The following is a 26,731-nucleotide window of genomic DNA, read 5'->3' on the forward strand; positions in this document are numbered from 1 at the left end:
GTTTTAAAAGTGTTTTGGTGAGTTTAATATGTTTTCCTATGTTTTCTAGTATTTTGAATGCATGTTAAGAGTATAAAAATGCAGCATGTTGTTATCTGAATGCACCTTGGCAATGTCTTGCTTAGGACACACCACTATGGGTATGCAAACATGGGAAATCGACTGAGGCAATGATCTTTGAGGATCTGTCCCTGCTACATAACTAGGAGAGTCACCTTCAGAAAATGGAGCATACATCAAACTGTGAACACAGAGCTCGCCGCAGTCCGGCATGAATGAAATTCTCTCTGTTCAGTTCTGTGGATTCTTTAGGGAAATGTTTATCAGAGGGCAAACTCCCCCTAAGAATCCCATTCTCATACAAATGAATAGGGAGCAGTAGAATTTCACTCTGGTGGACAGTGGCAAGCACTAGTTTTTACCTTTTGATATATATGCCCTCATGCATTAAGTTGTTACATTATGTATTTATAAAGCTAGAATGTGGAGCTGAGTGTAAAATTCCATAAAAAGTTTTGTAAATAATTTTGTTCTTCCTTCTGTCTGCATTCAGCAACACTAAGGGGGCCCTAATTGGCAGACAAGGGGAGGCAAATAGCCACCCCCAACTGTTCCCCCCAATCCCTACTGAATGTGTAAGTGGGCCCTGCACACACTGACCCGCCTATCCAGTGAGTGCATGCTGTTCCAGAATTTCAATCTGGTGCCAGGTGTAGAGTGCAGCCAGACACATGATGCTTTTGAATGGGCAATAAGTGAGCCCTTTGGCTTAAATTACCTCTAAGGTGTCAAAAATTGTGTGCATTTCTGGAATAAATTGAAATACACACCTTGATAAATCTCATCACTATCGAATGGTGCTTATTTCAGCAATGGTGACGGAAGGTGTAAGCTTTATAAATACTCCTTTTATTTCACATCACTTTATAAATATGGGCCTTGCCATGGCTTTTCAGCATTTTTACTGGCTAATCCACAGGAGCCTGTGTAGCATTATAAGTAAGCCTTAAGGGTTTTTTGACGCATTCACCTGCATCCCTGCTAGGGCCTGCTGCAGGCAATCTGCCAATCAAGCTCTCCATTCTGAATAGGCCACCCCGTATATTTAACTGCGGTATTGAATTTTGGCAAGAGATATATAAAAAAGTGTATATAGGGGCAGAAATAACAGATTAAAGTAAATCAATAATAATCTGATTTTCACTATAGACAGATAAATTGATAATCAATAGTGCACACATAAACGGAAACCTTGCACAGACCAATGTCATGAAGTTCCTTATTCCAAGCTTGCGTTATGGTTTGGCTACATAAATGGCTACCAAACTGAAAAAAAATCCAGGGGGTCATGGAAAACCATTTATATGTATTTTGGCATAACATTTTCTCTTTTTTGTATATTGTCAGGCTTCCCTTATACAGAGTCAAATGAATTTTTTTTCCATGTTCTGACTGAGCTCTGCCTTACCCAGCTGCTGAGAGCTTCATACTGGCAGAAAATAAAGATAAGTTCCATTGCTTCTGCTTTTATTAAAGCCTTGTATTTAATTCCTAAATATATTCATTCTTAATTGCCCGGTTGGATGGGCTACAGCATCTTTTATATGTATGCAAACATATTTTAGCACTGAAAGTTGTCTTTTTTGCCTCTGGCCTCTGTCAAGGAGCCTTGCTAACTATGTCCCATGAGACGCGTCACATGATGTGCCTGTGCCTGTAGAACGGCATACTGGGATTCCCTTTAGTCACAAGTGCTCCGCAGCCCATCTCTCCCACAGTTCAGCTCTTCCAGATTGCACTTAATTCAAAAGAAATATGACATGAGCCGAATGATTAGGTATGGAGTAAAATGGCACCTAGGGACATTGTTACTACTGCATAGATGATAACGATATAAACATCAAATACTTGTGAACTGTCCTATTTTGTGAGTTTTACTTGCTGTGACTGAGAGAAAATGGTGCTATGGAAATATCAGAATGACTGATGTAAAGAAGGCTGTTTAGAACAATTTGATCCGGCGATGGTTTCACTGTAAAAGTCACAATTAAACCCAATTTGCATGGAAATCAGGTTACAATGCTACAGCATACAGAGTATATGCCTTTATACCAGAACAGGTTTTTGTGCCTAAATTATCTTGATTAATTTGATTTAATATTGGAATTCAGTATTTCCCTGATTCTTTTCTATATTCAGTATTGTATTGGGTAAGGGATGCAAGTATTTATCAGAACTATATTGTCATAACTATATTTGCTTGGAATTTAGGAGGTTGTTTAGTTTAGTATGTCCCAGCTGTGATGGTGGTAGTTATGTCCTTACCATAGGTTACATGTATGTATGTATGTATAACTTTATTTATAAAGCGCCACAAGGGTACGCAGCGCCGTACAATCTTACAGAATACAAAATTACACACAGGGAGGACAAGTGTTATAATAAATAAATACAGTAAATATATATATATATAAGTGCCATGTGGTATGAGACACAGTAGGAAGGAGGTCCCTGCCCTGTAGAGCTTACGATCTAAGTGGTTGGGTAACATACAGGCCCAAAGCGGAAGGTAAGAGTGCATCAGGTATGGGCATTTGCCCTTAAGCGCAGGACTAGGCAAGATAATGTCTTAATGCTCCAAAAGGTAACAGCTGAGCTTAAAGAGAGTGGGTGAGTGTTCCCTACTGAGGGATTCAGGGATAGAGTTCCAGAGGGAAGGAGCAGCGAGATAGAAAGGTTTAAGACGAGAGAGCGCAGTGGGTGTGGATGGTGTAAAAAGATGGAGGCTCTGAGAGGAGCGGAGGAGACAACCAGGAACCTGCAAGGAGACCAGTGAAGTAATGTAGTGAGGAGCAGAGGAGTGAAGGGCTTTGAATGTTAGTAGAAGGATTTTGTAAGCTATCCTTTGTTTAACAGGCAACCATGCAAGAGAGTTTAATTGAGGCTGAGCAGGATCCCTCTTAGGAGAGAGCAGGAGGATCCTGGCAGCAGAGTTTAAAATTGATTGCAGTGGAGAGAGGTGGGAGTCCGGGAGGCCGGTTAGTAGGAGATTGCAGTAATCTAAGCGGGAAAGGATAAGGGCATGGATTAGTGTTTTAGCTGTTACTTGTGAAAGAAAGGGGCGTATCTTGGCAATATTGAGGAGGAAAAAATGGCAGGTTTTGGCAGTGTTATTAATATGGTTAGCGAAGGAGAGTGACTGGTCAAAGATAACCCCAAGGCAGCGTGCAGAATTTACAGGGTTGATGGTCATGCCATCAATAGTGATGGTGAAAGGAGGAGGGCCAGGTTTGGGCGGGAAGACCATGAGCTCTGTTTTAGCTAGGTTGAGGTGGCGCCTGTTCATCCAGGAGGAGATAACCAGGAGGCAGTTACCAATCTGGGTTTGAATATCAGTGGTTAGTGCAGGGGTGTCTAAATATATCTGTATACATGTAAGGGTCACCTATTGATGGCTGCTATTGGTTATGTGTATTATGGCAATGACATGATTAAGCCCTGATATTAAATATAGCTATGACCAACCTTTAATCAAAAAAGGAGGGTCCATCTGTTTTTTCTTTAGGGGGGGTTATAAGGTTATAGATTTAGTGGGTTTATGTAGGGTCCCATGGCCTTCCTCCACACAGTCCCACAAAGCTCAGCAGTGGGAATTTACTCTGGTAACAACAAACTGAACTACAATAGGAATCTATCCACAGAATGGCATAGTAGCAGCTAAGCAACTTCTTGCATATATTCATCTATATATTCTTCTTGTATATAAAGTGTTTGATGAGCAATAAAATGTTTCTGTGCTAAATATGGAATTCTGGCTTAATATATTGTGGCACATACATTGCTAAAAGCACTTGGAGCCTGATCTGCATACTGGTGGACAATTAATGATATTAACACTTTGTGTTATTACACAGGCACACAGTCTCTTTTAATTACAAGTTGTGGCAACGTTATAGAATAAATGAGCATTGTGGGTATTACAGGTATGGGATCCATTATCTGGAAACTGATTATGCAGAATAAAGTCTATGGGAGATGGCCTTCCCGTAATTCAGAGCTTTTTAAGATTACAGGTTTCTAGATAATGGATCCCATATGTATATTAACTTAATATTTAACTTTGCATCTCTAGCTTTCCCAGTTAAAGGGTTCTATCATGAAAATGAAAACTTAATATAAGCTTCATCTGACTGAGATAAGAAACTTTCTGAATCTAATCAGTTGAAAATGATGTCCTGTTTCTGAAATAAACAAGTTTATCTTCTTTCTTCATGCAGTAGGTGGATTCAGGTTTTGATTGACAGTTAGATCTAATACATCATTAAGTGGTTTGCACCCTTTGCCTAGAAGATATATTAGAGCTCACGCCTTCAAAATAACTCTCTTTGGCAGAAATTCTGCTTTGCTACATGTATGCTGAAGTCCGTTATTTTGTTTGTGCTGGAGTCAGTTATTTGAGTGAGCTCTAACACATCTGCTAGGAAAAGAAGCCCCTCTAAAACATGAATTAGACCTACCTGTCAATCAAAATCTGACCCCGACTCCTGCATAAAGAGAGAAAATGAAGAAAGACGTGTTGCTGAGAGCATAGTGAAGAGTAACTTGATTATTTCAGAAAGGGTACAGAATTTTTAATTGATCGTATTTGGAACATTTCATATTTCCATGAGACAAAGCTTATATTATATTTAAATTTTCGCAATAGTTCTTCTTTAAGTCTCTCAGCACATTGGCTCAATTGAAACTCCAGATATCTGAATACTTCATGTTAAACTGAATTGCTGTGAAACTTATTCTATGCACTCCATGTCTTTCCAAAATACCTTATTTATTTTGGTATGCAATATTACGTTATTTTTTTTAATTCACTGTAGTTATAAGCAGCTCATATAAAAAACAATTAAACACATAGGGGCACATTCATGAGTACAACTGGTCTGAATACAAATAATTCGTATTTTTTTTAAAGGTTACAACTTTTGCGTATTTTCTGTGACTTTTTTGCACATTTGTGCAACTTTTTCGTACTTTGCGACAAAATCATACTGTCGCACCGAGTACGACAGTTTCGGATTCATTCAAGCTTTGGTATTGTGACTTTCCTTGGGCCAGGTTGGAGCTGCAGAGTGCCATTGAGTCCTATGGGATGCTTTCCTTGGGCCAGGTTGGAGCTGCAGAGTGCCATTGAGCCCTATGGGAGACTTTCCTTGGGCCGGGTTGGAGCTGCAGAGTGCCATTGAGCCCTATGGGAGACTTTCCTTGGGCCGGGTTGGAGCTGCAGAGTGCCATTGAGTCCTGTGGGAGACTTTCCTTGGGTCGGGTTGGAGCTGCAGAGTGCCATTGAGCCCTATGGGAGACTTTCCTTGGGCCAGGTTGGAGCTGCAGAGTGCCATTGAGCCCTATGGGAGACTTTCCTTGGGCCAGGTTGGAGCTGCAGAGTGCCATTGAGTCCTATGGGAGACTTTCCTTGGGCCGGGTTGGAGCTGCAGAGTGCCATTGAGCCCTATGGGAGACTTTCCTTGGGCCGGGTTGGAGCTGCAGAGTGCCATTGAGCCCTATGGGAGACTTTCCTTGGGCCGGGTTGGAGCTGCAGAGTGCCATTGAGCCCTATGGGAGACTTTCCTTGGGCCGGGTTGGAGCTGCAGAGTGCCATTGAGCCCTATGGGAGACTTTCCTTGGGCCGGGTTGGAGCTGCAGAGTGCCATTGAGCCCTATGGGAGACTTTCCTTGGGCCAGGTTGGAGCTGCAGAGTGCCATTGAGCCCTATGGGAGACTTTCCTTGGGCCGGGTTGGAGCTGCAGAGTGCCATTGAGCCCTATGGGAGACTTTCCTTGGGCCAGGTTGGAGCTGCAGATTGCCATTGAGCCCTATGGGAGACATTCCTTGGGCCGGGTTGGAGCTGCAGAGTGCCATTGAGTCCTACGGGAGGCTTGCAAAATCATGCACTGATGGATCAAAGTCAGCAGGGTTTTCCTGCATTTTACGATCATTCAAATACGAAAAAATCATACTTTTCAGCCATTATACGATCAGATACAATTTTTTTCATATTCTGAAATACTAATTTTTCATACAAAAAGCACGGTACAAAAAAAATCACAACGTATGAAAATCGTAGTTTGATAAATCTGCCCCATAGTATATGCCAATAGGAATTGCTGGCATCAGAGTTATTCTGCCAAGGGAATCATGTGAAAGGTGGACACAAGACTGACCATTATATCTTACCATTATATCTACCCATGTACGAGGCAACACATTTATTAACCTGAATATTATTGTTATTATTGGTGAGTTTGCACGGAAAAGGAGGATATTCTTCTTTATACATGAATCCTAGTTTTCTTTCCATGTTCACCCAATGTGAAGTTTTGTACAAGGCTCTATTTTCCATAAAGCTAACCATGAATATAAGCTGTATAAGAAAATTCCTTGTTAGAGGTAGTTTTATTCACATAGACTTTGTATCCCTATTATTATCATGGCTTAGCAAATCAGACAATAATGAAGATGGATGACATTGGCACAACTCTTTTGGTATCTACTTATGGAGATAGTATATACTGATTATAAAACTGCAATAACAGAATCATTTGTAGTCATTTTTGAAACCCAAAGTTTTGGCTTTGTGATCAGTTTAAATATTTGTTGGATAAGCCTGCACATGTTAAACTAAACAATAATTTTACTATTTAGATAATGAAGCTTTCTGAGACATGTAGTTATTTCCTATACCAGTCCTTACCAACATTAAGGGAAGACCTTGCCGGACAAACTATTTGCAGTTAAACACACTTGTAAAAAACATATTTTTGCACTTCACAAAATAACAACAGAACTGAAAATCTTTCTACTTTTCTCCACACATTATTTTTTCTGTATAAGAAAAAAAAATGGGAAAGAGAAATGTGCCCTGTCACAGAAGAAAGTGGCTTACTCCTCATTAGTAGAGCATGAAAAAAAGTCAGAATGAAGGTGCCCATGGGTTATGCTGTCTCTGATTTAGAGACTGACAACCGGAGATGATGAAAAATAACATTAACACAAAAGAAAGCCTTCAGGCAAATTGAGCAAAGACCTCGCAGGTAGGGTGAAGGTGACAACCACATTGTTCACTTATCACCTTCCAAGGGCCATTTTATAGCACTAAGTCTGACATCTGATTTCTCTGGAGAATATTGAACCCTATCCAAAATGCACATACAAGTCATTTAATACAAGTACACCTGAACATGGAAAAAGCACAGGGTATCTAGGCATGCAGTATGAAAATGCTTCCACACATTTATATTCAATCACAAATATAATGCTGATTTACAAACACCCAATAACTGCTATTGGTGCATTTCAGATTATAACCGTTGCACTTGTGCAGATACATTAGACTAATTCTGTAATGCTGATCTGACCAGTGACACATGTTTTCTCCCTGTCTCTTTGGCATTCGACATAAAGGAACTGCTGCAAAGAGATGGGATGATGATTGTTACCAGTTGCTTTTATAACAAGAATATAAATTTGCTAGTGTCCTTGTCAGATTTGAATTAACCATCACTCGACTGATGTTTCTCATAAAATAACCTACCTTGCTTTTAGTGGTTTTGGAAGAGCTAGGAATAACTTGTTTTGTTGCTATAAAAAGGTTAATTATGTTATGCAGAGTTTTCTAGACTTCAGACGGATAGATAGAAGGGCCAAATCTACCATTGCCTATGATTCCTTATTCCTTATGCAAGGAATAAGGATGTATAATAAGCCTAGAAATTTTCATACATATAAATAAATTTGGCCATAAGGGTCCACATATAGTAGCTGCTAAGATCCCTTAGACCTTTTTAAGCAAGTAGTTCAATAGATGGCAATTTTAGAAGTCGCAAATTGGGAATTTTTATTCATCCCCAAATGCACAGGTCATTGATAAAATGCAGAAGGATTAGTTTAGGTTTGATCTTAATCCTGTCCTAAAGATTATGAGATACATTAGGGCTAGAAATGACCGAATCTGTTCCATTTTGCTTCGCTGGATGATTCGCAAAGCCATAAGAAAAATTGCAATATGATAAAAATTCATGAAATGCATGGAAGTCAATGGGGCCTTTTTTCAAGGTGACTTTTTCTGCAGCTACATTGTTAGCAGAATACATTGGAGTCTATGGGCTGTTTTCACTGCGATTTTTCAGTAGTTTCACAAAACATTTCAGAGATGGCAAATAGTGATGAGAGAATCTGTCCTGTTAGCAAAACTTGCTAAACAGTGAAAATTTTGAAAAACGTGTCAAACTTTTTGTTGCCATGTGCAAACCAATCGCCAATGGCAAAACAAAGAAATTCACCGCAAGTCCATGCCTGCCAAAAAAATCCACTCAATTTACAAACAGTACAATGTACAAAGTGCAATTTCGGATATAATTGGCCACTTTTTTTTTCCTCAATGCAGCATTTTCTTTCCATATTTCCAATGTTATTGTGGCCAAATGCTGAGGAGATTGTAATTTCCAGCATTCAGTGTTAAAATGATTTTTAATGATACACTGGCAGGCCCAGACTGTGATCCCAAAAAAGCCTTCCCACAGACCCAATATATAGTGACTGTCTATGGCATCTTAAAGCAGCCCCCCTGGCAACTGCCAGAACCTACAGATTTCCAGTCCGGGCCTGTTTACTGGGCACCTGGGCTTCAGCTGCACCTATTGAAGCAGCCAGCAGAGGGAGCCCTGCATGCTCTAGCATTCCTTTGCGTCAATAGGCACACTTGCGTGTAATTCAAAAAAATGAGGCAGGACAGATATGCTGGTAACAACAGCAACTATAGGGAAGTGCATGTAGCATCTTTGGACTAAAGTAGTTTTGCATGATTATAGGTGGCATTGCTAGAGCAGCAGTACTGGCTCCTTGTTGCATGGCAGGAGGTGATTTGTTGATTTCCCAGGGCATGAAAAATGTGTTCGTTAAATGAGTGTCAAATATGCTGCCTATGCACATACAGAGAAAATGGACATGTTGATGAAATGTAAAGATGCAGTTCTGCCTCTAAAAACCCAGTGCTTGCCCCATCATCTATCACTCTGTGCTGGTCTGGGCTTACTGGAAACTCAGCATATGTATAAATATGAGTATGTAAAGCTATTTAATTCTAGGATAGAACAGTTGTTCTAAGGCATTTCTCTTGAACAGCTTGTGCTCAGTAATGGATAATGGCATGCAAGATTCCACGGATGTTCCCATGTGTTCAAGAGCAGAGAAGCTGGAGCCCAGTAAAAAAAGAAACAGGAGACGATCCACATTCAAAGAATTTCAAATGTTACCACATTAATAAGGCATACTGGGATTCTCTTATATTTGCCTTTCATCATCTAATAACATGGTCAGGCTCAAGGATTTCTTTCCATGTGAGTGAGTTTATGTCCTTATATGTAACATTACAAAGAAAAGAAACTTTAATATTGTATTGCAATTTAATATAGAAGTTGACCTGTGGCCCTCTAGCCTTGTTATTTCACACTGACAGTAAACACCGTTTAACATTAATCTCTTAAAAGTTTTGAAATGAAATAATGCACGCATTTGTAAATATGGTGTATAAAATATTCTTTAATGCTTAATTTGGTTAAGCATTTTTTCACTAGAAAGGTTATTTTGGAAAACACTAATAAGTTTTACTTCTTCTAAGTGTACAAAGAGCCTGTATTTGGGGTTTTATTATTATTTTTAGCAGCAGTAGCAGCAGTACATTTAGGTAATAATATAGTAAAAGTGGCCTTAAGAAAAAACAATACATTTATGAAACCTCTATTATTGGGCAAAAATAATTACCTACAAAGGTCATGTGATCATTTCAGTTTTTTCAGCATTGGACTGGGGAGGTCCTGGACCCACCATCTCAGGGGCCACCACACCACCATAGTCATGAAGTTTCTCCCCTTGGAATACCCAATGCCAAAATTCACCACCCCTGTAACTTGTACTTCTCCCTTGTGGTCATGATTGGCGGGAGGTCGGTGGTAGCGCCCATAGTTTCAGGTGGGGAGTGGGTCTGGGTTGAGGTAAAAAAATCCAGCGCCCAGTGGGTTTTTCCCCGCTGTCCCACTGGCCTAGTCTGACTCTGCCTGTTCCCCAATTCCTGTTGGTAAGAAAGTGAAAAAGTAGTCTAAAACCCCAGGATAAAATCTATGGAAACATTCTAGCATGCACAGGGCAGTTTCTGTTCAGTAGATACAGGAGCAAGTTGCAGTTGAGGGAAGTTAGAAGTTAGCTGTAGGTCTCGCTGGGAAGCAGTAGATCGGTTCCAAGGAAACTGTTTAAGACTGGATTTGAGATATACATTGCCCATACTATTATTGAAAGAAAATGGAAAGTATACCTTCCCATACATGAAAAAGATGCTGTATTTTAGGAATATTGTAGTCACTCTGATGTTTTTTGTGTACTGGTTCATGATGCTTTTTGGAGGCAATGTGGACTATTTGGGAAGATATGAATCTTTGATTTTGCCTTTGGTAGCTTCTTGGGCATAGATGTTAAGATGGAGTAGCAATGCAATTTTATAACAGTAACTTGATCATTTCTTAAAAAAATTTAAGAGGCCTTTATGTTTATGAACAAATAATTGTTATAAGGAACTGATTAGAGTTCCCTTTTCACAAACCTTGAAGTTGAGTGACAGACAGGGAAGACAAAAACAATAGTGCAGAGAGAATAAAATGCAGAAGCAGCAGCTCCATGTGTAATCATTGCATCTGACCTTCCTACATAACTCATGGCACATTTACTAGATAGAATTTCTGGGATTCATATCCTACATGCCTGTTTGCATGGAATTCCAGCAATGATAATTATATGAACCATTTGCTACATTCACAAATAAGACCCATATTGTTTCAAAGTTGACACCGTTTCAGTTATATCGACTGATTGAAAGCAGACATCTAATTTTAGCAGGTAGTCAGGTGTCGCCCAATCTGTTTGAATGTGCTGATTTCTTTTCATCCTAGGAACATCACCAAACCATTCCAAGATCCATATGCAGTGTTGTTTTGAAACACACACACGTGATATAGGGCACTCTCATTCATCTGGTGACCCAAAAGTTGGAAAAATACCCAGTTGTCAAGTATGTGCTGTAACAGCATTGTGTTGGTATGATGTTTGGACTGAATTCTGTAAAGGACTATTTTCACAAAAACTTGGAGAGATCTGTGCACATGGGGGTTGGATACCTTATGAATTAAGTCATGGACAAAAAGGACTAATTCGAGATTTAACATGAATCTAACATAGTGGGTAATGATGATGTTGTTTCCTATGATGTGGTAATTTAACCTGTATGTACTATCTGTACACAAATTTGATAAAGAATTTAACCAGAAACAAGTTGTGTAAACAAAAGCACTGATGCAGTTATTCTTCTTGGTTCCAGCTTCTTTTCTTTATATGTTTTAAAGGACATGGACCTTTTCTTACCATATACAGTATATACATTGGGCACATCTCCCCCACCAATTATTTGTACTGCATATATCCCCTAGCACCATCATATTTTCTTGATGGAAATATTTAACCTGAGTTGAGAAGAACTAAGCATGCTCACTAGCCAGCAGTCAATGTCAATCCCTAAGGGAGGGGGGCAAAAGAGATAGAGGAGGAGAAGAAATCCTAAGTTATTATGGGGATGCTGCAGCCTTACTATTAACCTTTAAAAATATTTTAAATAGGCTGTTCATTGACATTTTTTTGTGGGTGGTTTACATGTCTTTTAACCAGTTGTATGTGTCAGTAAGGAAGAACCTGCACTGCCTGGTTGTTTGGTTGTGGATCCCATTGTGGCAGTTGGCAAGTAATAAAAACTACTGCTGGTCATAGTGGAAGAACTGCAGTGGCACAAAGCTACAGACATACAGATGGGATAGGATAGCAGGCCAGTTTGTTATAGGAAGAAACACTACTAGTACTTGTACTTGATAAGAGGTGCTGCTCTGTTTTACCTTGAATATCAAACCAATGCACTGACATTGTGATCATGATATAGGCATTTCCCACTGTACCTGATGGGATTCTGTCACAACCATGGTTTCTTGAGAAACATTGCAGCTCCTGTCAAATATGGCCTAACAGACATCCAGTTTCACTGGTCCTGCCCAGTGTATTTTACACCTCCTAAAAACTAGATGTATGCTGCTTCATTTACTATTTTCAATGTATTTTATATTTCCAGCCTTCATTTCTTCATATACATTTGTCAGTATATGAATTCCATGGTCATGATGGGGTTAAGGTAGAAGTGAGCATAATCATTTCTATCTTAGCAGAGCATGTAATAAAGATTCCAGCGTAGTCCAATCAATCTGATTAATGAAATTAAGGTCTGGCTTTTTTTCGTACGAGAAAATCATGCAATGGTTAATGAAGTGGGTTTATTTCTTGTGTCTCTTCCCTTCCTTCCTGCATTACTGCCCAATATATGTTTAGAGTTGGAGATTTGTGTTGGAGATGAATAAAAATCGTGATTATAATACACAATATAAACATCTGAATTATAATTATTTCTAGAAAATGTTAGCTTGTTTTCATTTCAGCTAATATTTGAAATTACTGAGAAATAAAAAATAAATCCGGCATAATTCTGAATTCAGCAAAGGTATGAGGTTGAAATAAATGTGTGTTACTTACTTTGTGGTTATTAACCCCAGAACTGGGAGTCGTGTCTGGCATTCTTCTGTGCAGGTGAAAATTGGCCTCTTGTTTCAGAGGTGAAGAAGGAGAAAGGCCACACACACTGGGCCACCCAGATACCAGCAATTGTAGTGGTCACATAAAGGGAAATATAAACACCATAGGCAGAGACACTGTTAGATTATTCACTGTACCTGAGGTTATAGCTGCCCCCAACCTTAGAATAGGATGTAAAGCAAGTATAATATCCAAACAAAACCATAAAGTGTGTTTCACGCTGAGAATAAAAACATAAATCAGTGTTAAATAAATGTATATCATTTAGAATTAGTATATTATGGACATTTAAATTCTGAGGTTTAATGTTCCTATTACTTTGTATGCTAAATTAATTAATTTCCTATTCAGAAGCAATGTGTAACTGGTCTAATATGTTTTTTTTTTTTCAAATTATTTGCCTATTCAGTCTCATTTTTAGTAATGAGCGAATCTGTTCCGTTTCGCTTCACCATAAAATTCATGAATCTTTCAAAAGATCCGCGAAACAGCGAAAAATTCGCGAAATGGCAAAAATGTTGCGCAGCAAAAAAAATTGGCGCCCGTGGCTTTTATTTTGTTGCACGGCTATTCTTTTGTCGCCCGCGGCTATTATTCCGTCGCATGGCTATTATTTTGTCGCCTGCAGCTATTATTTCGTCGCCCGGCTATTATTTTGTTGCCCGCGGCTATTATTTTGTTGCCCGTGGCTATTATTTCATTGCACGGCTATTATTTCGTCACGCGCGGCTATTATTTCGTCACCCAGCTATTCTTTTGTCGCCCGCGGCTATTATTTCTTCACACGGCTATTATTTCATCGCCCGGCTATTCTTTTGACGCTCGCAACTATTCTTTTTTGACGCCGGCGACAATTTTTGGACTTGCTGCAAATTTTTTCATCCGTTTTGCGAAACAATCCGCCAATGGCGAAACGCGGAAATTCACAGCGAATCCATGCCTGGCGAAACATTTTGCCCATCACTACTCATTTTAAATGACAGCTAATTGAGGGGGGCAGCAACACATTAGGGGTCACTTTATAACCCTGGGGCACAAGTGCAAGAGCACTAAGGGGAGCAAGAACATGGTTTGAAAATCTGGCAAGAGCTTCTTCAGGATGTTGGGTGGTGGAACCTTTGTGCATCTCTCCCTCTTGGATCAAGTGCTGCCTATGGAGGTCAGCACTCAATAGAAGGGGCATGCCACACTCCGTGCTATGAAAAGGAACACAGAGACCTGCTGAAAGTTGCACAATGCATGGCACAGCCTACAAAGTGCACAAGAAAGTACTGTTACCCTGCACTTATATAAAAGCTGTGTATTCAGTCTAGAAGAACTACTATATATTAAGCTGCTTTGTTGCCACATAAACTCTCATGAAAAATACTACGATCACATGATCTAGTAATCTTTGAGGTAAACATCCCTTTTAAGTATAACATACTTTATTCTGCATATATGTTTTAATATTCATGTAAATTCATTATTGCAAAAAATGCATCATTTAGTAGCAACACTGTAATGAAAAATGCCAGTATGTTTGGATATAATGAGCAATACCCTTTAGACCAAAGAACTCATGGGTATGTGGATGATGTAAGGAAGGAGTAATGAGTGGGTTTGGTCAGCTCTGGACTGTATTACGTTCCTGGAACTCCAAGCTAACTTTTAATAGCTTTGTATTTTACCGTGGGTTGTATTATTTCTATAATAGAGATGGTGTGTGGGCACAGAGTAGGAGTGCGGGGAGCTGGTGCTGCAGGCATTAGTGCTCCAGTTCATCGCTAGAATGCATGGCATTAGTGTGCACATATCATATCCATCAGTCATTGACTGGACTGCAAAATGCAGATGTCTTTGAGAGTCCCCCAATATATAGTTGAGGGACGAGCACACGCAAAATACATTTTGCTTATGAATGTATCACAGAAGGGTTTTAGAACAGCCTGTATATGGAGGATATGGATTCTCTAAAATCTGAACAGGATTCCAAACCGCAATATTCATATAATTTTTTGTTAAATCACACAGACAGAACAGTGCAGCAATGTCACCCCCAGTGAAACAGACTTTACATGTTCTTGAAGCTTGCGGTTAGGAGCACTGTCCAGGTTTCAAAGAAATCAGAGACATGAACATGGATGGATGTGCACCTGGTGAAGGATAAAGGTATTCTGTATGGCGGTGACTACTATATGAATGCCAACTAATTACATGCAATAGGATGGTCTGTTGTAGGATATCACATAATCTGTAAAATATTAGTGCTTAGCTTTATTAGTGCTTAGTGATATCATTTGTGTCACTTATTAAACCTGTTATTATGAGAATATTGCCAGAATATAAAATATGAGGATATTAGAAGTCACCTGTATGGAAGTGCTCAGTCTTGTGGTCATGGAAGGGGAGAGGAGGATTACATATGGTACCTAACATACAGGTACTGTAATCTTGAATACTTAGGACCTGGGTGGGGTTTTCTGAATAAAGGGTCTTGCCATAATATGGCACACTATGCATTAAGGCTTTTAAAAAACACAAAAACAATATCATTGTTTTTGCCATCAGCCCATATCCATTTGCTTTCCATTGTGTTTGTCAAACAAAATAAACGTCACTTACAATATATACATTATTTTAATCTTGTTTTCTTCAGTCTTTGAATTGACAGTTGCAGGAAGCAGTTAGTTGCCATTTTATGGGCACTGTTATTAAGGCAAGCTTTGCATCCTGCTAAAATCTTGTTTATGTGCCTGAATGGGGACCTGATGCCCATGCACTGGCTACACAATTAGGTGGAGGGGAGGGAGAGGGAAGAGTGCAGGGACATCTAAGGAGTTCTGAATGGAAAGTGAAAGTAACTGTCTGCCCCACCTCTATGCCTAAGGCATAGAGGCGGGGCAGGCAATAAATGATTGACAGCTGGGATTTTTTAAACACTTTATTATGGGTATGGATGTGTTAATAAAAAAATGAACTTAAGTTTCATTTTTAATTTGAAAAAAACACTATATTTATAAACACAAATGTTATTACTCTAATGCATAGAAACTTTAACAGGGAAGAATTTACAGGTGCCTTATTTAATAAATGCCAAATTAATCAGCACAGAAATTAAAATAGACTGTAAAAAATGTACTGCTGCAACTGAAATTAAACTATGGTCATAATTTAACTGTGTTGACACGAGGAGCACGTGGAAGCTGCACTATATATACAATAATGATAAGCAAGACAGTCGTAGCCTGGGGTTTAGTGAGAAATTGTTCGTACAGGTCCTGCAGTAGGAATTTTTATTTTGCTTGGTACTTTTCCACTGAATCAATACCCTAGCTTTGGGGTAGGGAGGAAATAATACATTGTAAAATCAGAACTTCCATGGGTACTGTACTTTATGCATTAGAGGGCACAATAAAATATATTTGTTCATTATGCCCTCTATTTATCCTCTGATCTGGGAAAATGGAATTAACTATATCTCCCCTGTAAAACATATTGGGCTGAATTGGCGACACAAGCTCAGTGGCAAAAAATACCCTTAGTATATCATACAGAAAAAAGCCACTGTGCAGAAACTCAGCCCCTCTCCACATATACATTCAGATATATGTATGTATGTATATCTTTACTTATAATATATATGTTTTGTAAAAATGTGTGACATATCTGAATATTCTAAAGTTAATTATCATGTGACAGCATTTGATAAAAGGTGCAATAGGACCTTTATGAACAATTTCTGTACCCTTTCTCCAAATCCTGAGGTTGTGCTTGATTTGCAGAATTTTGCAGATTTTTGATACATGCATTATTGTACAGAAAACGGGAATAACCTTTCCTTTTCTGTATTATATTATCATATATTTTCTAGGCAGTTTATATGACCACTGACCCCCCTTAACCAAGTTTTTCTTTTTATTTATCTGATTCTACAACATACAACATGTGCAATTTCTCTCCTAAACCATCCCTTACTCATCTGCTTCTTTCCCCCTCTCTCAAACTCTCCCACCACACTTAATCTCCCCTTCTTTTTTCCTCTCTACAAACCAACAACTTTATTATCACATAACACTTGCATTCTTCATAGTAATAACAGTGATACCCAGCAGTCCCCTTAATAGCTGTTCCCTAATTACTTCTTCCAGAATCCTATTACTGTAAGGGATGCTGGGCTTGTATGTTGCCCCATTGCCCTAGGTTACAATTATCTGACTCTTATACACTTCTAGCAGCTCATCCTCAGAGAGCCTGTAATCCTATATATGTAAAAGCAACTGATTTTTAGACTTTTAGATAGACATGGGACACCTATGAACGTTCTAGTTTAAAGGGGAACTTCACACAAACACAACTTGAACTTTTTGAAAAGTAAAAATAACTTCAAACAGCTTTGCAATATACATAAATGTAAAAATATGCAGCCTTTTAGTGATTTTTAATGTAATCATATGTTTATCTAAGCCCCCTGTTCTCCTGCTGATCTGGCTGACTACTTTGACACTTGAAAAAAATATAACAATAGTCGACTGTCCCCAGCCTGCATCCTCCAAATCCCACAATTCCCTGCACATATAATGTCATTAAGGTAAGAAACATCACAGTGGAATGCGTTGTGGTTTATGTAGGTTTGCATGCTGTCTGTAAGCTGCAAAGTAATTGTTACAATTTGTAACATTAATGTTTTAGTCCCTCCTCCCCTGCCAGGACTGCAAATGAGGCAGAAAGAGAAGAACCGTTTTTCAGCTGGATTTTTAGCATATAAAATGGTATTTATTCATACATTTTGAAGGAACAGATTACAGTGATATGTATATTATGGGTTTCTGTGTTGTGGGGGGCTCTTTAACAAAATTTGGTTTGGAAGCCGGAGTTCCCCTTTAACATCTGTGAAGCCACAGTTCCCTCCCTCTCTGCTGTAGTGTAATGTCCACCCCCAGAAACATTCTACAAACATTAATAATGTACATATGGATATTAATGGAACTTTTTGTTCTTCTTAATGTTTTCCGTTGTGGAAAAATTAACATTTTAATATCAAGAAACTCATTTTAGTGATTTCATTACAGACTGAACTGCTGATTTAGCTGGGATGAAAAGAACGAGTCAGTGACTTTGCAGTTAGTTTTGGTCTTTTCTGTGGTTAGAAAGTCGGTTTGCTGTCTGGATTAGCCGGGACACCCACCTTGCCTGCTATCTGAGTGGCCATTTTTGATAAATCTGAGTGGGTGGAAAGTCATGCCCAAATGTGCATTCCTCTACAGCTGTTATTCCTTTTAACTTTGTAAGCGGTTACCTCACAGAATCAAACTAAATGTAAGTGGCACATAACTAAATGCTAGTGTTTGCAGTTGTCGTGGATATCAACACTTCATCAAAATCTTCAACTATTCTCTCTGAATCATTTAACATCATTAAAAACAATGCAATACTGCATTTTTAAAAAATAATTATTATTAACAGGCAGCCATTCCACATTTGCCTTTTCTATGCGGCATGCCTTATGTATTCCAGGTGCCTGTTTGTCATCAACCATATGGGAATTCCAGCTGAAAAAGTTTTATTATCAAATGCAGCGCCTCCTGCAATTCAGAACCTTAAAGGAGAATGCAAGTCAAAATTTAAAAAGCATACTGCCCAATAGTCCTCCTATTGTTTAGTAAAAACGCCACACTTTTGGCTCACCTAATCAAATATTTACTTACTTCACATTTTCTAGAACAGGCAGCCATCTCTAAAAAGGTATTCTCCCTTCCTTTCCCTCCTTGCTTCATACTGCACATGTGTTTCATTCCCTCCCCCCCCCCTCTGCCAGATCCGCTTCTGATTGGCTGGTGGGCATGTGTAGCTCAGAACAGCAGACAGGACCAAGTTACACACATGCTCAGAGAATAGGAAGGCTGCCGCTGGCACCTACAGGAAGGGGAGAGAGATTTCCGTGATGTCACTGTAGTCTTCACACTGCTGTAGGCTGCCAGCACCATATCTCAGAGAGGCAAGCAGGGATCTGGGAATTTAGATATGCAGTAAGTACTTAAAAAAATGCCTTTAGACTTACTTTTAATTTATATTAACCTTTCATTGTCCTTTAAAGATTCAAAAGAAAAGCCAACAGAAAATAAGGCAAGCACTAAAGAAGTGGACTTGAAAATGCTACATTTATGGTACTGGTGTGGGATCTGTTATGTATGTATGTATAACTTTATTTATAAAGCGCCACAAGTGTACGCAGAGCTGTACAATCTTACAATATATACAGTTACACACAGGGAGGACAAGTGTTATAATAAATATATTAAATAAATATAAATACACAGGGAGTAAGTGCCATGTGGTATGAGACACAGTGGGAAGGAGGTCCCTGCCCCGTAGAGCTTACAGGTAAGAGTAAGAGTGCACCAGGTATGGGCATTTGCCCTTAAGCGCAGGACTGGGCAAAATAATATTTTAGTGCTCCAGAAGGTAACAGCTGAGCTTAAAGAGAGTGGGTGAGTTTTCCCTACGGAGGGATTCAGGGATAGAGTTCCAGAGGTAAGGAGCAGCGAGATAGAAAGGTTTAAGACGAGAGAGTGCAGTGGGTGTGGATGGTGTAAAGTGACGGAGGCTCTGAGAGGAGCGGAGGAGACGACCAGGAACATGCAGGGAGACCAGTGAAGAAATGTAGTGAGGAGCAGAGGAGTGAAGGGCTTTGAATGTCAGCAGAAGGATTTTGTAAGCTATCCTTTGCTCAACAGGCAGCCATGTTAGAGAGCCTAAGTGAGGCTGAACAGGTTCCCTCTGAGGAGAGAGCAGGAGGATCCTGGCAGCAGAGTTTAATATTGATTGCAGGGGAGAGAGGTGGGAGTCTGGGAGGCCGGTTAGTAGGAGATTGCAGTAATCTAAGCGGCAAAGGATAAGGGCATGGATTAGTGTTTTAGCTGTTACTTGTGAAAGAAAGGGGCGTATCTTGGCAATATTGCGGAGGAAAAAGCGGCAGGTTTTGGCAGTGTTATTAACATGGTTAGAGAAGGAGAGGGACTGGTCAAAGATGACCCCAAGGCAGTGTGCTAAATTAACGGGTATTCAGGAATTCCAGATAACATCTGTTATCTGGAAAGCTCTGAATTACAGGAAGACCATCTCCTTTAGACTTTTTTAAAGATTTAGAGATTTTATATGTGAAACAAGCCATGCCAACTTGAAAATACAAGGATACCGTTAGCAGTGAACCAGAACCTTAGCTGTCTGCTCATGTAGAGCAAAAGTATAACTGGTTCATTCCCAGGTCTCAAGCATTCTGGATAACAGGTACCATACTTGTACATACAGTGCTCGGATGTTAATATACCACTCACAGAATATATAAAACTTTTTCAGAAAACATAATTGATCACACCTTTTTAAACTTTAGTGTATTGTTTAGGAGACGTTTTTGAGCATCACTGAATTGATTGATGAATTTGAAGTGCATGAAACCTACTACTGTCATAGGGCTGTTGACTAAGTCCAAAGGCTTTAGCAGCTCTATGACTGCAAATTTAGATCCTCTTAAACATGTCCTATACCATTTTCTTGTTCTGTCCTGAGTTTTGAGAGCTTGGAAAATATACTGAACCCTATTGCAAAAACAACATTTTCAGACCTCATCAAAATTCATAATGATATGATTGCCATGAAATCAGAACAAATATGAAGAAGGAAAAAAAAAACAAGATCTGCTAACTGCTAAGGAATCTGATGTGCTACAATACCAGATTTAGATGTGTTAATTGAATAATTTCCACTGTGTAAAGCAGCTCTCACTAGCAGTTGCACATTGTGTGAATCACCACACAAAGAAAATCAAGCCTTTCCCTTATCACATGACTAAAGTAGAAAACTACACAGTTCTACATTTGCAGAAATGTTAAAATGTTCTGTATTGAAGAATATCAGAAATGTTTCATTTTATATATCATGTGTTTTTTATTTTCACGTCAATCATTTTGAGGCTAATTTTGAATACTGGGGTTTAAATATGCGGAACAGAATATGATATCCCTCACTGTGGGCTATGCAGTCCTATAACAGTGTTTGTGAATTATCTGGGAAGCACGTGCCTATAAATCCAAGATAATTCCTAATCCTGATTTTAATGACAAGTAATTGCCTTAGCCCAACAAAACCCTACAGGGAGGATAATGTGTATTGCTCATCACATTATGTCTTATTGTAAGCCTGCCTTGAATGAATGAAGACATTAGAAATATTATAGTTCTTCAAAAAGGCTCTTGGAAGAAAGCAGGATGGATATTTTAAGTGGCTAAAAAATGGTCCAAATGTAATGAGATCACTGATAAGAGCACTAAACTTACACAACATACTCTTCTACAATACTTGACATGTTATCATGCAAAAGGTCATGTATAATTATTCTTTGTAGGCCTTGCTAAGTAGGCCTGTACGTAAACAGCTTAGAGCAACTGCCAACAATCATACGTGAGTTCTTAAGAGAGCATCCAAGGGAGAACGTAATACAGTGAATACTGTTCATGTTAAGTACTATTTGTATTACAGAAAAACTATACCCCCAGAATGAATACTTAACCAACACGTTATATCATATTAAGTGGCCTAATAAAGAATCTTACCAAACTGGAATATATAAATCAGTAAATATTGCCCTTTTACATCTTTTCCCTTGAGCCACCATTTAGTGATGGGCTGTGTGCTCCCTCAGAGATCAGCTGACAGGAAATAATGCAGCTCTAACTGTAACAGGAAGTAGTGTGGGAGCAAAAGGCAGAACTTTGTCCATTAATTGGCTGATGGGGCCTAGCATGTATGTGTGGCCTTGGTTTGTTTGTGTGCACCGTGAATCGAATGATCTAAGGGGACGGCCCTTAATTCTTAAACTGGAAATTTACCATTTCATATTAGCACATCCTACTCAAAAAAGTATATTTTTATGAAAATTGTTTATTTAGATGAAGCAGGGTTTTTTCATACAGTATGAGCTTATTGATGTAATATATTTTATAGTTCATTCTATGCCTGTAATTATACAGACATATATAGAACATGCTGTATGAAAAGTGAAAGTTATTGACAGCTGAGATTTTTAAATACCAAACAGGTATAGATGTTTTATTAGAAAAAAGATATGAGGTTTCATGTTAATTTTAAAATAACTTCTATTATACAGCTTTTTATGTCTGGGTAATAGTTTCCTTTCATGACATAGGATTAGCTGACAGCTACAAAGCTCAGTAACTTTTTGTAAATTGGGCCTAAGTAATGCGCTGTATACAGACATATTTGTTATTGGTGTATATGTATATATCATATATGCACAGTATATAGACACTATATTGGTTAAAATCACCTTTAAAAGAAAATGTGTTCAAGCAGAGCATAGAAAATATAACTCAATAGTTTTTACACAGAAAGCAAATGTTTGAGAAGAGGTCAAAGCCTGTCTCTCTGAAATGAATGGAAGAAATGCATTGCCCTGTTCTGTAAATATTACGTATAGGGATTGAAAAAGTGTGTGGCTTTCAGTCTGATAACAGCATTACACATTGCAGTGAGAATTATGTGACGGCCTCTATTCTTACTTGAATGCAAAGGAAGGGTTAACGTATAAGATCTCTTTTTCCAAATTAAATGCATGCAGTCTTCTCCAGAGGAATAATTCTCCAATGCAGAGCGATTCAGATTTATACAGATTTATACAGACCTAATGTTCAAAGATGAAAATTATACAAATACATAACATAAGAAATGGCGGTTTAATAAATGCACGCCTTTCACAAATAAAGATTATTTATTTGTTTTCCTACCAATAATGCAGTTAATAAAATGCAGCCTATTCCAACATACAGCAGGACAGCATGTAAATCTGGGGTCGAACACAAAACTAAATATTAAAGGCATGCTGACCAAATGAAAACGGCCTACAGGTTCTTTCATTTTAAAAGTTCTGAATAGACGAACATTCCCTTACAGGTGGCAGCTTTAACAATGAAAATGGCCAATTGCAAGTACATATTATATATGTGATTTGTGATCCAAGGATCAGACTAATAAAATGTCATTGGTAGACTACACATCAATATGCGTGCTATAATTATAGTACTGTATATGGCAAAATTCTTGTAAGGATAAGTTTACAGTCAACGCTGCCTTTATTACACAGACAATCATCAAGACGAGAAATGGTTAAAGAAGGAGCCCCAGGGGCGCACAGTGGGAGTCCTGCCCTTAATGGCTGCTTAAGGTGCAAAGCAAAGAGTGCAGCTTGTACCTTCCATAAGAAACCATAGGGTTGATTCACTAAAGGTCGATAAGCGTTATCGTATGCTTTTTTGCGTTAAAATTGATGCGAAAAAAAATGTGTGATTTGCTAAAGTATTATCGCATGCGTTAAGTCGCATATCGTGTACGTTAAATAGCGCGCAACCGAATGTGTTAATTTTAACGCATTGCATTAATTAGCGAATAGAAATAGTATGATTCACAAATACATATTCATCGCATATAGTCTGTGCGAAAATCAATACCTACTTGGGGCAGGCGGTAATTATAGAAAAGTACAGTTCATGAGCTTTTGGCAACACAATATGGACTTTGCAGTGGGATTTATTCAAGTCTGTGTTGACCCTAGAGTGATGCAGCCTCCAGTTTGCAGGGAAATGGTCATTTTCAGAACAGTAGTTTTCCGAAAGTAATGGCGTGTATGGCTAATATGGCGTGCATTTTTTCGCATGTGGTGACAATTTGTGCGCGCTGCGTTAATTAGCGCACGTTGCACCAAATACCGCATGAAAATAGTCTTCGCAACTTAAATAACGCAAACAGCATTGCCTCTAAATTAACACAAATATCCTTTTAGTGAATCGTGCGTTAAGTCGCAAAAAATAAGACGCAATAAAATTTTTAACACATGCTATCAATAGCGCTCGTTTTAACGCACCTTAGTGAATCAACCCTCATGTATGGCCCCTAAGGGGTGCCATTTTTCAATCCTTGGCACTCTTGCTCTGAGCCTTATTGTTAACATGAGTAAAAAGTAGTTTGCCTGTTAGAGAATGGCTCAAGCATGCAATGCAACCCATACATAAGAACACCCATAGTAGTTACTGTATGTCTGCAAGGTAAGGGTTAGAAACATCATAAGTGTTCCCATGTCTGGGAAATTCATGCTTAGGCCTGACACAAGGAAGAGGCTGGTAAAGCTTAGGGGCACTTTTATCAAAAATTTAGTTGGTGGTTTTTTTCTTGATTGAAAAAAACGTGGCGAAAAAAATGAGGCCATAAACACATGTGCAAGTATTTCCTGAAACCTTAAATAGTTTGGATTTATTAAAGAAACAAAATGAGAAAATTTACTAGAAAAAACTCAGCAAGTAAAAGCTGGCGAGGTTCCATAGAAGTCTATGGGAATATTCTCTAACAACTATTTATTTATTTTACCAGTTTACAAAACACATCAAGCAAACATCTCTAAACATATGTTTAGTAAATATATGACAGTAAAAATGTTCCTTTAAGTTAAGTTCCTTGATTCACCATGTTTGTGTGATGCCTGGATCTGTACGTATAGATTAGAGCAGTGCTGTCCAACTTATTACTTGCAGTGGGCCAATTATTTCTCATATAGCATGTTCGAGGGCCAGATTAAATTAAAATGATATCAATTATGGTTACAATGAAGTCTATAAAGTCTTTGAGCAGACTAGGGCTATACAAATCCTTTGAAGGGCCACATCCAGCCCAAGGGCCCTTTAGCTGGACAGCCCTGGCTTAAGGCTGATGCCACACGTGGCGTTTTTACGCTGCATATTTTCTCAGCCTAAAAACGCTGCATAAGCCACACAGCCCCTGACTATGGCGTTTTTCAGCCTAGTACTGGTGACGTAGCAAATCCCGTTAATAATGCGAAATAGTAAAAAACGCTAGGTCTGGCAGCTGCCTTTGTGTATACATAGGAATAGCTTGCTGTGCAAATAACGGTGTATTTCGGCAAACGCTTGAAAAATCCGTGGTAAGGCGTTTTCTAGCGTATTTACGCATTGTGTGGTTTCCTTCGAGTCTTTTCAAGTTATTTCTATGGATGATGATATCGTGCATTTTTCAGCCGCCGAGAGAATTAGAAAATACGCAGCGTAAAAACGCCACGTGTGGCATCAGCCTAAAGGATACCAAGTGCACAATCCCACTATCCACTTGACTTGAAAAGACTTCTGAGAGTCAGTAGAGCATTACTAGAAAGAAAAGTGATAAGAAAACATGTACAAAGTGAGTGTGCTGTATTTGGTTAAAAAAAGCTTCTGAACTCCTGTAACCTGCAGCTGCACCTGTTAATCCATTCCACTTTCCCACAGAAGGAGCCCTTTCTAACATTAGGAGCCAATGTGAAGTCTGTCATATCGAAGAGGGTGGTAATTTAAAAAATAATTTTGCTGACCATTAACTTTGCTCCAGCTGCAATAAATGCAAAGCACAGAATCCTCATGGTCTTTTCACAGGGCTGGTACATAATAAAATATGCATTAGCCAAAATGATAAATCAGTAGGTCTCTTCTGTCAGCCTTTAATATAACACTAATATCGGTTACTTTCATACTACTTTCTGCTTTAACCATGGCTTTCGGTGTAGAACACAGGAGAGTAATGGAATAAAAGTTGGAAAGATTGCAATATGTCTAGTAACCCATAGCAACCAAGAAGGTGTTTGCTTTTAAGCAAATTAAGAAAATGCTACCTGCTGTTTGGTTGCTGTTGGTTACTCGTTCTAGTGCATATTCTGCAACTTTTATTATATAACCCTATATATAACCTTGAAAATATTAACATTTTTCTATGCACTTTTTTATTCTGCTTGGCTCTTGAGCTCATTTTCCTGCCAACCTTCTTGTCCACTCCAGCACTCAGCCCCTTTCAGTTAGTAACACCTATCATCCTTCCACTTGTTGGCTAGACAGAGGAAAGGGTGAGGTTAATAGGCATTATTGCATTAAAAGAAAAATGTGCAAAACCCATTCAAGTCAATGGGTATTTTTCATTTTTTTTTTGCACAAAATACATTGGAGTCAATGAGCATTTTCTCATGGCAACATTGAAGTGAGTGGGCTCTTTTTTATGTAGCAACTTTTTCACGCAAATACATTTTACTGAAGGGGCCTCACATTGTTGGCTAGACAAAGGCATCTAGGGTGAAGTTAATACAGGTATGGGATCCCTTTTCCAGAAACCCATTATCCAGAAAGCTCCGAATTACAGAAAGCCCATCTCCCATAGACTCCATTTTAATCAAATAATTTAGAATTTTAAAACTGATTCCCTTTTCTCTGTAATAATAAAGCAGAACCTTGTTCTTGATTCCAACTAAGATATAAATAATCCTTATTGGAGGCAAAACAATCCTATTGGGTTTAATTACTGTTTTATTGATTTCTTAGTAGACTTAAGGTATGGAGATCCAAATTATGGAAAGAAGCCTTATCTGGAATACCCTTGGTCCCGAGCATTCTGGATAATGGGTCCTATACCTATAATAGGATATTTTGGTGGGGAGACATCTGCAAATGATTTATGCCCAAGATTAGTAATGAGTGAATCTATCCTTCTGTGCTTTTGAAGTCAAAGGGCATTTTCCACAGTTTTCTTTTACAAAATACATTGATGGCAATAAGCAGGTTTTATATTGTTTTTTGGAGTAACTTTTTTTAGGCAAAATACATTGGAGTCAATAGCCATTTTTTTTTTTGCTGCAACTTTTCTTACATGGGCATTTGCAAGGATTTTTTTCATGCAAATACATTTTAGTGAATTTCTTTGTAGCAAAAATGTTGCTACAGTTTTGCAAAAAAAAAATTATCTGAATTTTGCATGAATCTATGCCTGCTGGAAATTTCACTCATTATTACTTAAAGGGATTTGGTCATGATTTTTAAGATTTTTTTTTATTTCTAAATTACACTGTTTACATAGCAAATAATTCACTTTACCATTTAAAATGTTATTCTTGAACCAACTAATGTATTTTTTAGCTGTAATATTG

This window comes from Xenopus tropicalis, chromosome 1 (genome assembly GCF_000004195.4).
Source record: "Xenopus tropicalis strain Nigerian chromosome 1, UCB_Xtro_10.0, whole genome shotgun sequence".
Classification (NCBI taxonomy): Eukaryota; Metazoa; Chordata; class Amphibia; order Anura; family Pipidae; genus Xenopus; species Xenopus tropicalis.